The following is a 16735-nucleotide window of genomic DNA, read 5'->3' as shown; positions in this document are numbered from 1 at the left end:
GAGGAGTCGCCCCCCGATGGACATTAGAGAGAATGCAAGTTTTAGGACATGAAGCATCGGCTTCACCGCCTGGCTCTAACATTATATTGGCAAATTTGTAATTTGAGTCCAAATGCGTGGGATGCATGCACATCCTTCATAAATCATCAACATTTCCAGACTCTTCCCTTCATAACAGCGTAGTCTTTTTGGCTCTGGCTGTACGTAAGAAGGATTCATATCTGATCACACAGTATTTAGCTCTGGCTCTCTCACAGAAGCTGCTGTATAAATGAGTAAATAAGGGTTAGATTTATCACATGAGCTTTGAATTACAAGCTCACAGCGACAGAGCTGAACACAAAACTCAATACTGATGTCTGTTTTTTTTTTTTTTTTCTTTCCTGAATGGATTTACAGTGGAGCTCCACCACCCATGCCCTCTCTAATGCACTTTACACTTCCCTCTGATGATGTCTGGCAGCTTGTTTGCATCTCTCCTGCCGGTGATTTGATGTTGTTTTCATCCTCTCTGGCACCTCGTAGATAAACTTGTACAGAGACGCAGCAAGCTGCACAGACGAGGTTCTTTCTGCCATTTGTTAGATACGGAGAACATCAGACGGCAGAATGACAAAGGGTTCCCTTTGTGCCGGTGTGTCATTCGGAAGAAAAGCATGCCATGTTCCACTTATCAGGCATCTTCTCAGTGACTTCAGTCGCTCGCTGTGTGTGGAGACTTAATCTTTCTCTGTTTACCCCCCCCCCCCCACACACACACACACTGGAGGTGCTCGGTAAAGATTTGTCCCTCTTGACAGAAAGGAAAGCGGCGGATGGACTTCTGTTGTTGACCGCGCTAAATGGAGCTGTCTGGATTTTTGATGGGGACGCAATTAACTTTGGTTTTTCACTCGAGTTCGGACCAGAAAATGCGAGTTCAGAGTAGACTAGAAGGTGAGGCGGAGTCCTCATCCCCCATCTCAATGCCATTCATGTTGGGCAGGAGAGCCGTTCAGAGAGCCACTAAGAGCTTGTCAGCTGAGGGAAATTAAATTATGACCCCGTTTCATTGCGGTAGTCGTTCTCGATGCTTTCATTTCTCTCTCATTCCTATTCCAGAGACGGGCTGTGGAAGCCTCATCAGTCTCACCATCTCACAAGCGTCCGTATCCACAGTCTCCTCGAACCTCTCAACCCCTGAATATGAGAGAAGGTGTTAAAAGTAAACTTCTGTTTGGTCTTTTCTTCTTATGTAAATCATGTAGTTTGGCAAAGCGTCCTCGTTGTGCAACAGATATGTTTGCCTTTAGTGTTGAGTTGAACTCCTGTAGGATGTGAGGTCTTCTGGCCTTCATGCTTCCTCCCATGATTCTCATTGTTGTCTTCTCCACTCTTCTATTTACATAAACACTTTCAAACAGATTAGACTTATAAATTGCACGTTTAAGTCTGATGATTTTATTACGCCTCCGTGGTGTTGACGTTTAAAGGTTGAACTTACGCCCTTCCGGTCTCGCCTCGGAGAATTCCTTCAAATTTGGCAGAAACATCCACTTGGTAGCGTCTTCAAACGCTAATACCCTTCCTGCCAACATTATATGATAAACATCAGTAAATAAATAGTAAATGGATTGAGTTAATGCAACTTAAGTAATTAGTTACTTTACTAAAATTATAATTAATAATGTTAACTATTCATTATTAATGCTATAATTTATTCAAAGTTTCTTGCTGTTCCTTAATTCCCTGATAATTCTGCTGGACAGACCCGATGCTTTCTCTCCTTCCTGGAGCTTCTGGGTCACAGTCTGAAATGTAATGAGCAGTTCCAGCCAGATCATTACGCGACAGCTTTTGCCAAATAAGCACAAAGACGGCACACGGAGAAAAGCATTAATAATGAATTCATTTCACTTAGACTTTAGCAACTATTCTAAGCACTAGAATGGCACCAGATGCCACCAAATGGGATTCAGAGTAGAATTAAATTCCATCACTCCGCCTCCTAACTGACCCCCTTTTTTTCCATCCAGTTGACATCGAGTGCTCGTGGGGCAAATGTACATGCTTGCGTGCCTACTAAGTGCACCAGAAGAAAACAAATGGGACGCCCTTTTTTCTCAAATGTTCTTGTAGCCCTCCTCATAAAAAGTGCTCGTGCTTTTCATTCACTGCTTCTTGTCTGAGGCCGGAGACCTGAAGATTTATTATCCGGCCTTATTGCTTTCACAGCTCCTCTCCATATTGGACGGGCCCGTCTGAACATTGTCCCCATCTTTTTGTCCGTGTCTTCCCTCATCCCGCCTTGTTGGGAACAAGTGGAGCGAATCATGTATCCTGAAGACTGCATCCTTTGGTCCTTTTAAGGTCCATGCCAGAGATCACAGTCCTACTCGTAGACGGAGCTTTGGCTCTCCTGTCACTGAGCATCACGGATTTCAGGGTGATTGATGGCACAGCTCATTTTTTTTTATTTAGTCTGTTTTAAGCCTGCAGAACACTTTTATTTTCACGATCAATTCATCATGTCAGACTCCCAACATGTCAGAGAACAGTGGAACTATTTCCCTGTAGCCCAAAGTGGCTTCTTTAAATTGCTTGTTTTGTCCAAAACATTAGATAATCCGTTTGTTATCATATGATACAGCAAATCAACAATTCAGTATCATGTCGATCTAATTCTGTTGATCATTCACTGGTCAGTCTGTGGGCTGTAAATAAAAGCTTCCAGGATTGTAATAGTGACAGTTAGAGACACTTCTAACTTACTCATTCATCACTCTTATTTCATAAATCCTGTCTGCACTCGGGCTGGATGATGACATCCTGAAGCATGAAATATGTAATTTTACAGTATGAATACTGTATATGATTAGATGTAATTGATGAAAAATGAAATGCCATTATTAACAAATAAAATAACACCACACGGGGATGTTTAATACAAAATACTTCATTCGATTTCTGAATTATTTTTTCCCCATATTATAAACTTTAAAGCAAAACCTCATGAATAATTGTATGTACGTATCATATTGCACAATCCTAATCTGGAGGGATTGTTTTTTTTTTTTAAATTTATGTCACTCTGATACATTTTTAACTCATATTTATTGCAGAGCCAGATGGATGCAGAAACATTCACATGCAACATCTCACAGAAATAAATCCATTTCCATCTATAATTGATTGGATTTCTAAACCACAGGGCTGCGAAGCTACAATATAGAATACAACAGGTCTGAGAAGAGCCAGAGGCATTACACATTGGGGATGATAATACCAAGAATAATCATAGTTTACCTCTTCATATGAATATATATTTAAAGGATTATCAAAGGTTTACACAAACATTCTCAACCCAATTGAAGATCCGGGCCAGTTTGTTCGGACTGAGTTGGTTACATGGAAATAGAAAAACAACAGTGCCTGCCTTGGGCCTCGTGCATAAGAACGTGCGTCTCTTTGACGTCTTTGAGTGACAGGTTGAACGTGGTGTGCACACGCTTTACATTCTAAAGGTCACGCGTCGGGCTGCAGAACTCACCGAGGAGCGCGAGGCTCCGCTCAGCATCACGTATCGCCTCTTTAATGAGTTCCTCTTTAATTTCTCTCCCTCTCTGATTAGTCTTTCATCGAGTCAGTCGGGAGGGAGCTGCAGCATTTGCAAACACCACACACACACACACACACACACACACACACACACACACACACACACACACACACACAGTCGGAGTTAGCGGGAAGAAAAAGCTACATTTTTCTAAAATGATAAACACCCACTGAGCTGTTAATTCTAAGAACATCAGCTCTACAAACTTTTCTTTTTTCCCCCAGAGGAAATAATTACCAGAGAGCCCGACTTGTACTTGTTAAAGACACATCTTTGTTTTGCACACAGCCGTTTGATATGTCATCACTAACAGCATAATCCTGCCACTTTTCTAAAATCTGCTTCAACCTGCTTTTATTTTCCCTGTTTTGGTGATTATGTTGGATTATGTAGAACCAGACAGCCTGACATAACTCTCACACACACACACACACACACACACACACACAGACAACTAAAGAGCGAGATGGATCACCAGTGCCACTTTCAGTGAAAGGCATTCACACCGTAGTAACACACTTTAACAGCTGTGACTTAACAGTTCGGTTACAGCCTGTTTGACACATTTATGGTGTCTCACTTTTCCTTATTGATTTCGCAGGCTGTCTGTTTCTGCTGCGTTCCTGTTGAATAGGAATCAGTAAAGAAACAAAAAACAAAAACAAGCCTTGCGGTAGAAGCATTGTTCTACTTCCTGTAATAAACTATTTAATCTGATTAGGTTTGGATTGAAGGCCGAGGAAGCGCGGCGCGTGGCTGGTTAATAAGAGCGACAAATCAAAGCAGATGTAATGACACACGGGGAATGATAGAACAACAAGCGCACCAGCCTGTAATACCGACCTCCGAGCTCAAACTGCCTCAAGTAAACAAAGCCCTGTTTGTTGCACAGTATCCTGTTGCGCACACACACAGCCCACATTTAGTGTAACTATCCATAACCATTGTGCGTATACTTCAGGTGCATTTCCTTCCTTACAAAGTGTTTTAATGTCCAGCAGCTTGCAGTCTCTTTCTTCCTCGGCTTTGTTAGCTCATACTACTGCTGATCAGATGCATGTTTTGGTATTCCTGTACTTACCAAGAAACACATTTGAACACATCATGATAACTTTATAATTTATCGTTGCCCATTGCTGAAACCAGCTCTCTCTTTGCATTCATTTCCCTTCAGGCTTGACCCAGATGACTTCCTCCCCTCACAAGTTCTCATTCAGGTGTTGCCCTTTAAGCCCCCATTGCTCAGCGGACTTGACAAAAATCCCAATGCTTTTAACAGATTTCCGGCCCTCCATTATGTATATTTTGACAGGAGCTTTCAACAGCTTATGCATGTTTTTTTTTATTTTTTATCCTCATGGAGTAAGTGTCTCAGAATACACAACAACGAGAACTATGTCTGGTACAGTTGAAACCAGTTCAGATCTAAACTAGGCTGATGTCACGTCAAACTCACTCACACGTTTGTTTTTTAGATAACTGGTCTCTCACGAGTCCTCGCCCTCTTGGTTATTCATCCTCCCTCCTTCTATCTTTCCCTTCTCCAGAAGTCTTTCTCTTCTTCCAACCCTTTTTCCCCTCATTGTTCCTTCTGAACATTTCTCCTTTTGTTATTCTAATCGTGGCAGCTTCATCAGAAGTGATGAGTTGCATTGCTAAGCATGATGCGTTCACTAAAACACTGAGTCGTCTTGATGAACGGTTGTTTTCTCAGTATGTGTTAGGAGTCAGGAGACAGCTAAACACCAATTTTTACCACGTACCCCTAAAAGCATCCCGTGGTGAGATAAAATTGCACGCTTCTAATTCCCAGCATCCTGCAGCAGAACTCTGGTTCTTGTCCTCCTCTACTTTTTTATTTTCAGGCGAACCCTGATATCGAGGCGCCGCACCAAAAAATCTTGCGAGCAGCATGTGGTCGGCGTCATGCTGCCATTTCAGCTGTTGGAGCGATACGGATGTCTCTCCAAGGGTCAAGTGAATGAAAATGCCGAACAGATACTGTGCTGTCGGGTTGGTCCGTCTGCCTCCGTGTTTTTGATGGGCCACTGTTTAGTCAGTGTGTCTGCCCTGGCCTTTGAATGGGCTTGTGTTTAGTCAGTAGGTCTGAATATTTAATGTGCCAGTGTTTAGTTGGTGTGTCTCCGACAGAATGACGGAGCGAGCACTCGGCTATTAAACACCAGCGGCTGCTTTAGGCTTTAGGTCCAACCGGGCCTCCAGACTGGGACCAGCATGTGTGTGTGAGCCAGTGTCATCGATTAATACGAGTGTAGAAAGAAGTACTAAGATGTTTTACTTAAGTAAAAGTACTAATACTCCAATAAATTTAAAAAAAGCAATGTTACAAGTAAAAGTCCTGCATTCAAGTAAAAGTATGTTCGTATATAATCAAGAAAAAGTCACTTGCAATGCAGCCAAAGGTGCTCTTTATTATAATATGGATTTGTATTATTATCGACGCAGTAACACCTTAATGTTTAATTGGAGACATTTTGATGCTGCTAGTTTAATTTACTGTGTAACAGACCATTGCCACCTGCTCCGACCCAACAGGGTTCACCAGAACTCCCGCGTCCGTCTGCTGGTCTCTATTAAAGCTTCATATTATGTTGTGCTTCAACATGTAACGCATGTACTAAACTGGGACCAATACAGAGAAGATGAGCATGGCCACTCTCAAGAAGGACGACAGTCACAATCATGAAGCCTCCTCACCCTTTATATTTCCCTCTCCTCCATTGGGTTTAGTGACATTTGTGTTTTGGTAAAACAGCGCCCCCACCTATGCATCAATAAACAGTTCAGGCGGTGAGTGGTACTGCAGCAAGAGGCCTCCAAAACAAAAACATTCCACAAAATGATAACACATTTAGATGTTCTGTGAGAAGTTGATGATGGAAAAGCTGTTGAAACTAGGAAGACAACACAGGAAGTGTAGAAAGCTATGTGTGGTGTCAAAGTACTTTTACACATGCTCTTTGGTGTATGATGCGTTTGCCGAATTAAAGTCGGCACTTTTGACAGATTAAGAAAAGATGTTGAATCTAATTCTATCCGTACGTTTGGTTGTTATTAGAGCCGCTTTGTTACCTTCCTAAAGAGTTCTGCTGGAACAGACGGCAGCTCTGAGCTCTGCTTTACTCTTCTTTTCAACCTCATGTGTTGACTCCATCTCTCTGGTTAGCGCTGGCTGAATGCCGGGACCTACCTCCCTTGAGATTTGTGAACCCAATGCAGTCCTCTATTATGGGCCCTACTCTGGAAACCATTCCTAACCCTAAGACTATTTAATATATCAGCTTTAAATAGTTTGTCTGTCTCAGTATTTAATAGGCCAATATCTGAGTTGGTTATTTTCTCCATTCGGACCAAATTTTGGTCACTTAATATTTAACGAGCCTGTTTTTAGTCGTACCGTCTCAATTATGTATTGGGCAAGTCTTAATTTGTCACTCTATCTTGGCACTTAATGGGCCAGTCTGTTTTGTAGTTAATGGGCCAGTATTTGACTCGATCAGTGTTTATTCTTTAATGGGCCACTCGTTGGTCTGTCACTTAATCGCTGCATTTAATGACCCGGTGTTTAGTTGGTTTGTCTTCCGTCTATTTCCTCGGCTGTTTTTGACGGTGTAAACCTGTCAAGACGATAACGGATATACGCTATCATTACTACACTTTGAAGTCATAATGTCACAGCAGTGCCATGAATGCACAGCTCTAATGAATTCAGTGAGACAATACATATGATGAGTCATTCAATGCAACAAATGTATGTTTTGACGCTTTCGGATACTCATCGATCGTATTGATAAAGCAGTGGTCTGCAGGCGTTATTGCACCTGTGTGTGTGTGTGTGTGTGTGTGTGTGTGTGTGTGTAATCTGTTTAGGGGCGTGTGCAGAGGTTTCCTGTGCTTTTATTGACTCTGTCTGTCTGATGGCTTCTTGTATTGTTTGACTGGAGATGAGGGGATGAGGAGGAGAATTCCTCAGGGACATAAATGTACGTATTGAATCGGGAAGCATTTGATTAAACCCTCGTGTATGTAATTGTATCTGCATATATTATTAGAGCATTTCTGCTCACGATTTCATGGGCTTCTATAATATTCGTGGAGCGTGACCGTGGTGGAGTTCCTTTATAGTGTGATGCTCACTTCCTGTTAGCCTACTAAACTACATCATCCCTGCAGCGCCTCTATAATGTAGCCACCGAAGTAAAGGCTGCTCAAACATCATGGCTTCAGCCTCTCATGCTGTTTATCATCATCTGGAAAAGTCTCTGGAGCACAAAATCAAGTTTCCTCGATGGCTCCAACGTGTGCAGTTCTTTCGGCGGAGCCAAACATCGCACAAGTGTTTTCTCTGATTACCTCCCTCCTCTGAAGGGAGCTGCTAATCAGCAAAATCTTCTAGTGGATTCCTTGACTGGGAGTGAAAACCTGGATTGTCTGAGCCCCCTCCACGGTTCTCACATTTGAGGTCCTTCGAGTTAAAGAGAGCAGTCACGTAATGGACAGATCCGCCGCCTGGGCCCCGACAGTGGACCGCAGCAGTCAGCACAATATTCAGCCAAGTCAAACAGCTGACATGTGGCAGCGGCATCCAGCATCAACACTGCATCTTGAACCGAGTCCCGGTCTGCCTTCACCGGAGGGCAGAGCAGGTGCCAGCTGTGCAACTAATTAGTTCTGAGAGCCGATAAAAAGGACACCTCACTGATATGAGAATCCCTGAGACAAAAGTTACCTCAACACTGCTCAAGTACGCCGGTGCATTGCTGAAGAAACGTCATCAAAGGCTATGATATCACAGTGATACAGATATTTGATTTAACTGTACTATTATAATCTGGATTATTGCCTCAGTGTGCAACGTAGCCTCATGAAAGAGCATTCCAAATATTGTGTTGTAGTCAAGAAGACGGTGGTGGATACAGAATACACATAGAAACAGGTTTTTATATTCCAATCTTTACTTCAGTGTTTAAATTAAACGGAACAAAAAGATCCTTCCAGCTCATACTTGTGTGGGGCTTGTATCTAGACGCAGGAACCTTTTTAGGATCTCAAGTACTTTTCTTTTACTCAAAGGGACCAGGGTCTTGGGCCCAAATGCTGTCCCTGGTCCTCGCATGCCTTCAGATGGCCCAGCAAACTCTCAGGGTTCGGTTTGATTAACTGAGAGATGCTGATTGAGCAAACACAAACCTCCAGGCTGCTCCGGCTACTTCAGCAGGAAGCAGGCCGAGGTGCTGCTGGAATCGATAGTCGGGGTGGACATTTCTTGCAGTGCTTATTGACGTAAAAAGTTGTGTGGTTCCCGACACGTCTACAAAAGTTTCTTTTTTCATAGCAGGGACTTTTTTCCAGGGACAAGGAACATTTCGAGCATTGTGACCATGGGGACCAGCGTCTAAATTCAGTTCTGGGGGCATTTTACCCCCCAAATGGCCCCGGCTGGCCACTTTCTGAATATACAGGAATCTTCAGGGTGGGGTTTGCAGGGATGACAGTCACTGATTGGTCAAACACACCCAGCGCTGCTGCTTCAACTCTACTCTAGATTTTGGGACGGGGGGGGGGGGGGGGCAGGTCTCTTTGTCTGATAACATTAAAAGCAAATAGAAAAAGACAGAGGGCCAGCGGTAGAAGAGACGGTGCTGAGAATGAGAAAAAACAAGTTAATTTTCTCATTGTTTGGTTCTGAAGCACAAATAAATAACCATCAAACACTGAACAGATGATTCAGTGTGGAGACAGATGCTGTTAGTTTCATCCACATCTACATCTTATTTATTACATCCGACGTGCAGCAGTAGTCGCATTAACAGAACCTATGGGTTTATTTCTTTCAACGTTTTCTTTTAGATGAATAGCAGCTGCCCTCTTTTCCTGCCACTTCTTCAGATCGCTGTGGAAATGAACAATGTGCTGAAGGAACCTTAAGTCTTACAGAAGTAGTCGGTGGACAAAAGGTACCGGCAACGAAGTGGTGGAAATGCAGCTGAAATAAAGAAATTGTGGATTTGTACTAACGCAGGAATACAAATCACAGAACACCCAGCAGGTTGTGTGTTCTTTAAGAGACGGGTGACATTTTCAGCGTCTCGTTCCGCCTCTGGTAATCTTTCAAATATCACACGCCAAAGGTACCCGCGAAGAACAACATGATCCTTGTGTTGTTGTGTGCATGAATAACCTCTCAAACAACGCTGTGCTCTGAAAACACAATCTGTAATCAGTCTACAATTCTTCAGACGCTGTGGAAACGGTGACTGTTCTTTATTTATATCTAGCTCGTGAAGGTTCCTTTAGTTCCTGGTGCTGTTTGGTCAGACGGAGATTTTTTGGGGTTTCAGAGGCTCTAAACGTGTTCTTCTGGGGGGGGGGGGGCTGTGATGGAGGCTCACACACGTGTGTCACGTTCCTCATTAGATGGAGCTCATTTCCCAGGTGAGGCAGAGAGCGGAGGTAGCAGTCAAACAAGCAGCCAAGGTGAAGTCTGCCGCCTGTGTTTTTTGGCTTATTTTGGCAAAAAAAAAAGGGTAATTACAGGCAGTGTAGTTAATTCAGGCCTCCTGCTCCTCCTCCTCCTCCTCCTGCTCCTCCTGCTCTTGCTCCTGCTCCTGCTGCTGCACTTCAAATCACAATCAGGCATCGTCTGAGGCTTCCTCCATGGTGAACAGTTCTCTTCACCATTGTGCTTCACTGAGCACACCCAAAACCAATGTTGTAGTTTTTGCTGCTTGTGTGTACGTCACGTTTTGTTGATCCAGTGCGGTGTTGTTAAATCCAGAAGTACCTGAGCCTCGTTACCACGCCGCTGGGAACATGTCTATTGAAGTCCGTTGTACATAGGAGAGCGTCTCTCATCAGTTGTCCCCGTACCTCCTGCTGGGGACGCTTCCTGAGAAGCAGAGCGTCTCAGAGCGACCGGCGTCGTGCTCGCATGAAAGGAAACGCTTTGGGACGATTTGTGGCTAAACTCGGTGGAAGTGGGACGGCGTGCACTCGGGTTCCTCTCTGCTGATGAACAGACCGAAACAACAGAGTTATAACAACAATTCAGTGCTGCGATCGTCTATCTCAGCTCATCTGGTGCAAACTGGAAGATAAAACATTAAAAATAGTGAATAATATTTAGTATAAATTACAATAAGAGTCCTGTTTGTGTGTTCCTGCGTCGAGGTCTCTGGCTCTTTAACAAGGCTTCGTAAAGTATTAAAATGGCTGAATTTATTACCACGTTATCTACGTTTCATTTTAATGAAGGCATGACCACAGAGGATTCTCCTTTGTTAATGGCCAGAGGGGCTACATTTTATTCAGATAACCTCACGGCTCCCACGCTGCAGCCTCTATGAAATATTAATGTTTTCTTGGCTTGTTACTAGGTTACGGCTTCTCCCATTGGTCCACGTCGTTAAGAATTTATCAGCTTTGACGAAGGTGGCGACAGCGAACGAGTTTACGTACCAGGGTGCCGTCTGAAATATGAGTAAACACGACAACACCTCGGCCACAGATCACATGACCCGTATGCTACAGGAGCACCGGGGCGCTCTGTCCCTCTCTGGAGGAACATTTCACCCTATCAACAGAAAACATGCCGATGGACCATTGTAGCAATCACAAGAGGGAAGTATGAACTCAACTAATACGTTTGAGACGGGAATTGAAGGTTTTTCTGCAATCTTGATTGTAATTGGTGTCGTAATAACTGCAGGCCATGTTGAAGAGATTGCCATGACATATACAATAACATGTTTACATTCTTTTTGACTGCTGGAGAAATCTAACACATAATTAATAAGTTGATGGCTAAGTTGGACTGAGGTGTTGAGCTGCTGTGGTTATTATTGAGATGGGTTTCAAAATGTAAACCTTTTTCTTTTATGCTCAGTGATTCAAAAAGTACACGATGCATCGTCCACTAATCGCTGATTGTCGTCTGCACATTGATGATGTATCAGGCAGTGGTAAAAAAAACCTACGAAACAAACAAACATGAACACTTTGAATGTTAAATGAACTTACTTGCTTTCCACGTGGTCACTTAAAGGAAGTGGTTGTGGACAGAACGCTCTTTGTCTCCATCAGAGTGATGTTCTGAGGCTCTGATCAGACATTCTTACTAATTGTTTTTAATGAGTGTTGTTCTGCTCTATGCGCATCACGTTTTCACAGAAGTGCCCTGAAGGCATCGTGTTTTTGACTCTGGGCGGAAAACGTCTGAGTGTGTTTTTTTTTTTTTCCTTTTGCTGGATACCTGGAGCTGTACGACTCCACCGACCGGCGTCTCAACAGTCTGAACACAAAACAGCAGGAAGGCTAATTAGTGGCATAGTTTAGATTTAGGGTAACATGCTTTTTGCAGTTCCTGGTTTGTGTTCAGCCAATGTTAGCATTTATTTAGTAGTTGCCTAGCAATGATACAAGAAAAATATGCAGCAAACTGCAAAGTTTGATTGGGCAACAAAAGGGCGGTGTGGTGCACCTCATGTCCCGGGTGCTTTTTTATGAGGTCAGACTTGAATAAATCTCAACTTATCCTTTAAATTTGATGTTCAACAGCCCTGATGCAGAACAAGCATTACTGACTCAGGCCCGATCCCAATCCCAGCACTCCGGAGGACTTTGAGGCGCGCTCCCGTAAAGTCTGTGAGGCTTTAGCTCTGTCCCACTGTCAGATCATTGAGTGTTTGAGGCTCTCTGGCAGACATTTTGAGCCCGTTATGAACCCTTTACGTAAGTCGGTATTAGATGCAGACTTTGCGTGAGGGAATTATCCACAAAGAGGACGGCACAGGTGTGTTCATGTTTGATATAGTCATATTAAATGTACTCAGAAACATTAAGGATCAAAGATGGAACATAAAGACGCATGAAATCAGAGGATATTTATTTATTCATCAAACATTTAATTTTGTCATTGAAGCTGTTTTGACAAAAACGAGTAAATAGATTATTTTAAATGACGTCTCATCTTGTGAGGAAAGAGTCTGGAAGTACAAAGTTAAATTAAATACCCTCCATTGTACATCGTATTGTTTGTCGTTGTCGTTTTAACGCGATGTGTTGCAGCAGAGTGTTGTCCCATTGGTATTCACACCCTTTTCAGTCACACACACTTTCATGAACTTAATCACAGAGGTGTCCCTCTGTGATGTCTCACAGCCTCATTATTTTACAAGTTCAGAACTTTCCCGGGCTTCTCTGCTCTGTGGATTTGGCTTTTCAGGGGTGAATAACCGTGAACACGAGGCTGTAAATGTTCATCTCAGGTGGCTCGATGCTTCTTCTTGTCTCGGGACAATACGCCGCTGCAACACAGCCCCGTTCGTCAAACCGGTGAATTGATTTGCCAGCCAGGATTCCCCTGATTGTGTCTGTGGACTAAAAGCAACAAGGGCCAGCTCTGCGGAGAGATGAGTTTATTCACCATTCATCGATCAAGCAGTTCGACCAAGATAGAGGAGTGGATGCTGAGCGGAGCAGTGATTCCCACCGAGAGCAGACACTGACCTGGTTACAAACGCAGCATCCCTGCTGACCCACCGACGAGCTAGTTAGAAAATATTAGGGGGAACTTCACGAGGAAATAAGTAACAGCAAGTCTTAATCGCTCAATACGATTTGAAGTCGCAATGTACCACAGCAGAGGCTTTTATTGTGAAGGAGCTACAGTCACGGTGGGTAGCTACAGCGCTAACTCAGTGTTTGACCCTTTTTAGTGGTGTTAGGTGTTAGGTGACACCTATCAGCTGAAAATGGAATATAGTAAACTTAATGATGTTTTCATTAGTGTATTATCACCTGAAACTAATAATCATGTTTTTGTTAACTAAGAATGAGTCCTTTATGTCTACATAGAGAGCAGGTCCTCTTCTTTGAGTCCGCTATTTTACACCGCCATGTTTCTACGGTAGCCTAGAACGGTCAAACTAAACATTGGCTGCCACCTGAAGGCCACCGTAGTTCTGTACACGCTTGTGAACCTACGGTAACGTGAGCCACAGAGTGCCAATCTGTGGTACCGCCAACCGCCGTCTGACTTCCATTGTTCACACCGCTCGATGTCTCTAAATCCTACACACTGTCCCTTTAAGTAGAAGTTTGGATACTGGTGTTTAAACTGTGTATTAACTATTCCAACGTCACCACAGGTGTCTTTCTTTTCTAAGTAGCTTTGAGATGTTTTAAACTCCTTTCTTTGCAAACGTTTATTTAGTTTTTTGTTTTTAACCACGCTCAGCCCGAACCTCAAAATGCCTGATCATGATTAATACAGTCAAACAAAGGTCATGTACTTTGTCATGTTTAATGCATGAAGTTCAGTGTTTCCGTGTCAGATTGCAGCCGTAGCACCAAAAAGTGCTCGGTTCAGCAGGTTGAAAAGTGTGTTTGTGTGTCTGGAGTCACTGTTGACGTGTGCTGCAGCTCGCTTTAGAAAATGTGAAATCACGCACATATTTCCACCTCCTCTTGACTGCATGTTGTTTATTTTGTGCGAGCTCCATTTCCCTGTCCTGATACGGGGGGGGGGGGTATTCCACGGCAGTGACAGGTGACAGTCGTTCTGACTGCTGTGACAGCGGTAACTGACACGGAGAAGCAGCAGCGGCGGTGTTGGTTTATGGTCTATCAATAACGTCACGCTCGCCGCCTGTTTACTTTGTCCTGAGAAACCGGTAGTTTTTATATTTTTACTTTTATTGAGTCTCCCCCCCGGAGCCTTGAGAAGCTCTGGTCTGACATATCTATTTGGCGGAGGTGAACACGGCATCAGTGACTCTTTATCACTCTCATGCACACCCGGCCCTCTTTGCTCGCCTTGTTCATCTGATCTCTGTGGGACTTCGGGAGGCTTCCCGACCGCTTGGCCGTCTGCGCCGACTGTGCGGCTGCCTTTGCTGGTGCCGATCCCCCTCATGTGTCCATGTAGGTACAGCTGTCTGATTAGTGTAGTGTTGGTGGTTTGAGAATGTTGAAAAGGTCAGAGTTCATCGACTGCATTGACTCCAGAGTTCATGGATTTTGTTTCACCTCTCCCTGTTGGATAATTGATCGGATTGCCAATGCTGAATGAATAATGGCTGCATTCAGGCGTGCGTGTGGCCGAACGAGCACAAGCCTTCACAGTTCTGCGTGATCACATCCAGACTGGCAACTCTGACCCCTGAAGGTGATGGACTCTGTAGACTGTGACAGACCGGATTCTCCAACACGGGTAAAGGTGCATAACCTCATGGCTCATTATTGTTCTGAATAAATCCAACCAGGAAAATAAATACTGAGATTCTGTCATATTTACTCGCACAGCAACACGGATTTAAACATTAACGTCGGCTGTTGGGGAGTTCATCACTCGGCAGCAGTTTCTCCTCAGACTTTTTTGGGGAAGCAACAAATCCTCAAACCTGAATGACAACAAAGGTCATGTCACATCCTTCCAAAATGATTCATGTTGTGTCTGAGCGTCTTCTGATCGTACCGTGTTTACTACGAGTGTCTGGATTTCAAGCTTTGAATGCTGCCCTCACGCTACTCACGCTACACGCTACTCACGCTACACGCTACTCACGCTTACCCAAAGAAGATAAAAACAGCACACCGTAGCTTACGGAGCCATGGCCACTGACGGAGTCACAGAAGGCGGAGAAACAACAGAACTGGAAAATCCTTCCTGCTTCCAGCGTTTCCACCCGCTTGTTGTCTCAGCTGCTGCTGTTGTTGTTGTTGTTGTCGTCTTTGGTTTCTCCAGTCTGAACTGATTCTCCCATTTTCATAGTTTTCCTGCTTTTGTTCCCTATTCAGTCGCTCTCATGCAGGTCGTCTAACGGGAGGCGTTGACACACTAGTGGCCCGTCAGTTTGTTACCAATTGATTGGTAAAATAAGTTATATTTTTATAATAGTTATGTTTTATTTTAAATATATTATTTCATTTGACCATATGGCCTTAGTGCGGTACGTTCCCAAAACAACATGGTGGTTATATCACACTTGATACCATGTACTGTCTTTTTAAAGATGAAACCAATGATCTGTTGATCTCGATGAATCAAGAGTTCATAGTCTGAGAAACAAATCCTTAAATCATATATCGAGTCAAGAGCTTCAAATCAAAAGTCATATTGAGTCGTGGATTTGGAGACTTGTGACACTCCTGATGTTCACCGTAGCCTTCCAAAAGGCATGGCTACAGAAAGTAGACGTGGAGATTGGCGGTGCTATAACCTGTCTGTCTATTTAATGCATTTGAAGCGACAACAGATGCTGCAGGCTTCTCCTGGTGAGGAGAGCGTCTGGAAGTGCTCCAAACTAAATGACAGAATATGTTGTTTGTCGTTTCCTTCCAAAATCCCCCGTGTGAGTGTTTTCTGATCTGATTACCCAATCTGCACTTCGTTTGTCAGCGCCTTCCGAAGCTGTTACATTATGACCCTTACAAAAATGAGTCATGTGACCGTGTGATCTGCCCATGGTTACGTGGTCACAGGGTCACGGTCTAAAGAAACCGCAGACAGGATGTCAACAGCAGCCGCTCATCAGTAGAACAACGTCACACTGCCGCAGGCTTCCTTCCTGACAGACTACAGTGATAATTCATCTCAGTCACGAGACGCTCTGCTGGAGTTTGACGCCTCATTTATTTTAGGCATTGACCAAACTAAAAATACTATAATCGCTAAAACAAAATGATAATATTATAACGTGCATATTCTTGCCTTAGTTTTCACTGAAATATAATTCTTGGCACCTTCATTATGGATTATTACCATAGACCGTATATAAGAAGTTGATGTAGTCATCATGGTCGTCACCAGAAGTGACCATATCTGGACTGAGTGACGCTGTATACGTCTCTGGTAGAGACCTGTCAATCACCGTGTAGCCCCGCCCTAAAGCATCCCCTGCTTTATGGTCTGTGTGACTCTAAATGGACCATAATGTACTAAATGAACATCATGCTGTATTGAAGAAGACTTGAAACTAGAGATTGAGACCATAAACTCATGTTTACAATGTTTACTGAGGTAATAAATCAAGAGAGAAGTAGAGTCATTTTCTCATAGACTTCTATACAACCAGAGGAGTCGCCCCCTGGTGGACACTAGAGAGAATGCAGCTT

General features: G+C 43.6%; 1 protein-coding gene and 1 non-coding gene across 2 annotated transcripts in view; both read left to right on the top strand.

The window, feature by feature from the left end:
* The window catches only part of tmem132e (transmembrane protein 132E), a 364570-nt gene that overhangs the window by 87018 nt on the left and 260817 nt on the right, over positions 1-16735 (top strand). The window lies entirely within an intron of this gene.
* LOC116398148 (U6 spliceosomal RNA) lies at positions 6213-6321 on the top strand. The gene has a single exon (XR_004213739.1). It is a non-coding gene; the product is annotated as a U6 spliceosomal RNA (small nuclear RNA).

This window comes from Anarrhichthys ocellatus, unplaced genomic scaffold, assembly GCF_004355925.1.
Source record: "Anarrhichthys ocellatus isolate YVR2014 unplaced genomic scaffold, GSC_Weel_1.0 scaffold78, whole genome shotgun sequence".
Classification (NCBI taxonomy): Eukaryota; Metazoa; Chordata; class Actinopteri; order Perciformes; family Anarhichadidae; genus Anarrhichthys; species Anarrhichthys ocellatus.
This window is presented reverse-complemented; position numbering and strand designations above follow the sequence as displayed.